We start from the raw sequence: 5,981 nt of genomic DNA on the forward strand, positions 1-5,981 counted from the left end.
CTTTTATGTATTTATCTATTTACATATGCTAGACACATGCGATCCCTGACTGCCTTCTTTCCATCATGAGAGTGTGTTGAATTTGGTAAATGCACTTTCTGTAATTATTAAGGTCTTGGTGTAATTCTGTCCCTTTTGTCATTACTATGATTACCTTAATTTTAGATGTGTCTTACTTTCTTTCCTATTGCTGTGATAAAATGCAATGACCAAGGCAACTTACAGAAGAAAGCGTTTATTTGGGCTTACAGTTTCAGAGGGAGAGTCCATGATCATCGGGGCAGGAGCACACAACAGGCAGGCGTGGCCCTGGAGCAGCAGCTAAGAGTTTACATCTGGATTCATAAGCATGAGGCAGAGAGAGCTTACTGGGAATGGTGTGGGCTTTTGAAATTCCAAAGCCTGCCCTTGGTGACAGACCTCCAACAAGGCCAAGCTTCCTAGTCTTTTCCAAAGAGTTCTACCAACTGGGGACCAAGAATTCAAATATATGAGTCTATGGGGGCCATTCTCATTTAAACTGCAAGATGTTCAACTAAATTTGAACTCTTAGAATAAATCCCACTGGCAGTCATATAGCATAGTGTATAACTCTTGAAACAGTCTCACTCTGTAACTCCAGCCAGCCTCAAACTCTTGTTCTCCTTCCTCAACACAAAAAATCTGAGATTACACCCTCCTCCCCTGCCCTGCTTTTTATATAAGGAGTAAACAGTTTCTAGGGGAGGAGACTCTGACCAGCCAAGATGCAACGAACAAATTCTCCCATTGTCAGCCACATGCAAGCTGGGCAGAGAGCTTCAGGGCTGCAACCCTCATGAGTTGTCTGTGTTGGAGTGCGGCTTTTCAGTGACACAACTGGGTTTTTTGTGGTTGTCGTTGCTTTTGAGTTGCAAGATTCTTTCTTGGACTCTGCTTTAGTTCCTGCATTCAGGTTCTTGCTTTAAGCTCCTGTCCTGACTTCCCTGGATGATGGACTATAGTCGGGAAGTCAAATAAACCCTTTCCTTTGGGTCAGAGTGGTTTGTACAGCAACAAATGGCAGAATAGAACATGAATCCAGTCTGCTCTGTCCAAGGGATGCATATAAAACTCATTGCTAACCAGGCATAATGGCTCACAGCTGTAATTCCAATTCAACAGGTAAAAGCACTTGTTCACAAAGTCTGACAGCAGCCTGGCGTGGTGGCACAAGCCTGTAATCCCAGCACTTGGGAGGCAGAGGCAGGCGGATTTCTGAGTTCACAGGCCAGCCTGGTCTACAGAGTGAGTTCCAGGACAGCCAAGGCTACACAGAGAAACCCTGTCTCGAAAACAAAACAAAAACAAATTAAAAAACAAAACAAAACAAAAAAAAACAAAGTCTGACAGCTTGAGTTCAATCCTCAGAACCCAGCACCCAGCATAGAAGAGAACTGACTCTAAGAAGTTGTCTACGTATGCATCAGAGCACACATGCCATGTGCACATGCATACACACACAAAGAAAAAAGAAAAATCAGAATGTTCAGCATACATACAGGTGTGTACACACACATGTATACACACACACACACACACACACATAAAAATAATAATAGTAGCTAGAGAGATAGCTCAGAAGTTACAGTGCCAACTCTTCCAGAGGACCTGGGTGTGACCCCCAGCACCCTTGTGTCTAACACCAGTTCCGGGGCATCTAGCACCCTCTTCTTCTTCAGGCACCAGACATGTACATGGTGCACAGATATACATGTAAGCAAACATTAAATACAAATGAATATTTTAAAATAATAATATCAGAATACTCAGCTCTAAATTGGACATGATAGGTTAAAGAAACAAACATAAAGTTAGATGGGTAAGGAGGTGGGCCTGGGGATGAATATGGGCAAAATACACTATATGAAATTATCAAATAATTAGTGCAATATTGCCTAAAATAAGTAAACACACACACACACACACACACACACACACACACACCATGGCTCCTCAGCAGTCTAACTGGCAAACTATAGCGACTGGCCAGGTCCCCATGGCTCCCTAACAAATCCTGCTAGCCCTAGGTAGCGTCTGTATACTGAGAATGAGAATTAAATTGGCTCACACTCCCAGAATGCAGAAAGGGAAAACTGACATTGGCAATTCCTGTCAAGATGGCTGCTTGACAGGACAAAAGCACATGAGTAGGAAGTGTTGGAGGAAACGTGAAGATTGTCAGGAAGGCGGAGGAGCTAGGAGCCTGCCAGAGTCAGCACTGGGGGTAGATCCTTTGACTTATCAAGGAAATGAGAGAATTTCCTCCCTTTACCCACCTCAAGCTGGACTAAAGGAACACAAAACTTGGACTATCAGCATCAGAGGTAAGGACTACTGCTGTCCTCTACATTTTTGCTTCCACTCCTAGAGGAGCCAGAAGCCAATGTGAATCAGCTACAAGTAAAACCCAGGGACAAAGAGCGGGAAGCATCGCCCACTCCTGTCTAAGGGATTGGGGGTTTTAACTCTAATTTAATACTAGATATTCTAGCTATGAAACTGACATAAAATATTTGGATCCTCCCCATGGAAAAAAAAAACAAGCAAAGACATTGTGGTGCTTGCCCAAGTTTTCCCTTAGAAGTATGGAAGAACAACCCTGCTGGACGAACTCGGAGCACAGGAGTAGAGGTAAACACAGATGAAGTTATTCATCACTTACAATTCCTGTTGTCCAATACAGTGTTACTTCCTGAGACATAATTTGTGCTAAATGAATATTAGCTACTTATTGTCTGTCTCTTCTCTAGCACAATGGCATGCACACAGTTAAGACCCGGTGAAAGTTATTCAAAGCAAGATGGATGGGATATCTGGGTAGATCTCTGACATTTAGAGCAAAAAGTAATGTGTCAAAACCTTTCTGAAGCTCTCCTTCCTGAATTCCACAATTCTGCAGATTGTTAAAAATGCAAAGGCAATAACTTAATCACACACAGACACACACAGGTGTTGCGTCCCCTCTCAACCAGCAAGGAAGACGCAACCACCAGTTCTTCTTAATAAACCACGCAGTTTATTCAGGAACCTTGAACAATCTTCATCATCTCCCTCTTCATCTCCCCTGAGCCCTGGGATACAAGCCCTTTTATACTCTTATCCACTCCAATCGCGGCAGGCCATGTCACCTCACCAGGCGCGTGGCCTCAGCCAACCAGAAGAGCGGGAACATATCACCACCAAATATGGACCTGTTTACCAAAAGCTCCATAGCCAACAAGTGCCATCTTTTAAGGTGAGGCTTCGAGTAGCCCAGGGGAGGGGCCCTAGCCTCCTACACACAGGGACACACACACACACACACACACACACACACAATCATAGCAATAAGGAAAGCCCTTAAAGAAGCTCCAAATCACTCAGAGAATCAAGGAAAACCATTTCATTACTGGGCTTTCGTTTAAAAAATAGTTTCTTCATCCATAAAGCTGGAACGCCACTTTTCAGGACTCTGAGTTAGAGAAAACAATTTGCCCATGGAATATTACAGATTACTGTGTAGAACATCTCCTCTGATTTCTTTGCCCCTGCAGATCCTTAGGCCTTGTACATATGCTAGGAAGATGGGCATGGTGGGAAGAAGGGCTAAGAGGACCAAGTATAGAAGTCCTTACCCATGATGCTTCATGATTAAGTTGGCGCTTTTTGAATCCAGAGAGTGTTTGGGGTGGAGGTGGGGGGCAGCAGATAACATGTGTCAGTGGGTTCTCTCTGTGGGTCCTAACCATGGAAGCTTGGCAGGAAGGTGAGCCATCTCACAGTTGCCAGGAGAGAAATATTTTAGAGAAGTATTCACACCATTAAGATGAACTCTCAGTTTCTAACAAGTATAACTTTCAACTAAATGTATTAGGATTTATTTCTAACTGCAAAAGGGATGCATGTTTGTTGTGCAAATTGTTAAATATAAAAAAAATCACAAAGAAAACTTACAGCTTCTATGTAACCCTATGGATAGATTTCTGTACTTCTGCTTTTGCATTTCCATACTGCATATGTGTATTCATTATCTTTTTTTTTAAGATTTATTTATTTATTATATGTAAGTACACTGTAGCTGTCTTCAGACACTCCAGAAGAGGGCATCAGATCTTGTTACGGATGGTTATGAGCCACCATGTGGTTGCTGGGATTTGAACTCTGGACCTTCGGAAGAGCAGTTGGGTGCTCTTACCCACTGAGCCATCTCACCAGCCCGTGTATCTTATCTTATCTTGTCTTCATTATCTTAATGTGAATGATTTTCCATTATTTTAATTTATAGTATGTTATTGCATTCCAAAATTTTATCCCCTACCGTATAATGAACTACACAGCTTCCTTTCTTTGTTTCAAACAGAACCGGAACCTTGCACACACATCTCTCTGAACATTTCTCACTGTTTCTTTAAACTGAACTCTAAAATTGAAAATGCTGAGTTAAAGCTATGAACATTATAGTGAACCATGCATGTAAGGCAGTATGGCTTCTTTGGAATTTTATATTTCTAAGAACAGTGACCTGGTTAGAAGGACAAGAGGCATGTTCTGGGTGGCTTCCCCATGTGAGACAACCCCAGATCCATTCCTAAGGTCCTACTCAGCAAACAGGAGCCTGAGCACTGCTCCATGTCCTGCATGTCACACTCCTCTGCATGCCCTGCACCTGCTCCCTCCCCTGCAGACAGGGCAATATGGCAGAGGACCGAAAGAGACCCAACAGGTCAGGATGCAAGGAGGGTCCTAGCACAGCATTTGCTTCTCTACTGTTCAGCACATATGGCCACGGGATACTTGTGAAATATCTCAGTCTGAACACGAAAGATGGGGTGCCACTAACAAGTACCTAAATACAGTCAAGAAAAATGAAAAACTATCAAGCAACACTTCTTTAGTTGCCAGATTCCAGTTTCAATTTTGGTATCATGCTTGCCGTCAAAACCAAGAGAGAATTAATTCTACAGCAAAAGAAATGAATTACTCATAATTGTGAAGGATGGTTTTCTGAAGTTGAGATCCATCTTTGACATTGGGTAAAAGTTACTAATTCTGATGCTGTAACAAAATACCCAACAGAAGCAGCATTAGGGGTGAGAAGTTAGCAGAAAGTACATGTATCCTGGCAGAGAAAGCATTCTTCACATTTTTTTAATTGTTTTACTTATTTACATTCCAAATATTGCCCCACTTCCTGATCCTCCCTCCAAGAGTTCTTCACCCCATCCTCCCTCTCCTTTGCCTCTGAGAGGGTGCTCCCCCACTCACCCAAACCCAACTCACCCCACCCCCACATCCCCATTCCCTGGGGCATCAAGTCCCTACAAACATAGGCCCATCCTCTCCCACTGAGACCAGACAGCTCAGTCTCCAGTCAAGTTGAGATCTGAACCCCGGAGAAACCCAGTGATAGTGATAATTCACCTACATGGGACAGAAGGAGTTCCCTCATGTCTCCTGGACTCAAGGCTCCTGTCGAAGTTACTGCCCCCCACAGCCCCCACAGGAGAAGTACTCTGATCCCAGTGAGAGTAGAAGAGAGGAGATGTCACCAGTGGGCAGAAGCAGGGATAGTTCCTGAAAGGGGGCGATACTGAGTCTAGTTTGTGTTCTCATTTCATACTCTAAAACCACAAGGGAAGGTGAACAAGCAAGCAATTTTTACAGAAGTAAATATGGCAGTGAGCATGTTGTTAGGACAAACAAGAGTTGTTTCAGCTAATTCTCCACGGCATTCTGTTCCAGGTAGCAAGAGAAGTCATGGTTGGCAAATCGGCAGTATAAGCAGTGCTTTAAGTAAATCACCAAATAAATCAATAAATCAGTATCAAAAATTGGTCTTCTTATATGGGCACAGGGAAAAAATTTCTCAACAGAACACCAATGGTTTGTGCTGTAAAATCAAGAATTGACAAATGGGACCTCATAAAATTGCAAAGCTTCTGTAAGGCAAAAGACACTGTCAACAAGACAAAAAGGCCACC

The sequence above is a fragment of the Mus pahari genome, chromosome 8, assembly GCF_900095145.1.
Source record: "Mus pahari chromosome 8, PAHARI_EIJ_v1.1, whole genome shotgun sequence".
Classification (NCBI taxonomy): Eukaryota; Metazoa; Chordata; class Mammalia; order Rodentia; family Muridae; genus Mus; species Mus pahari.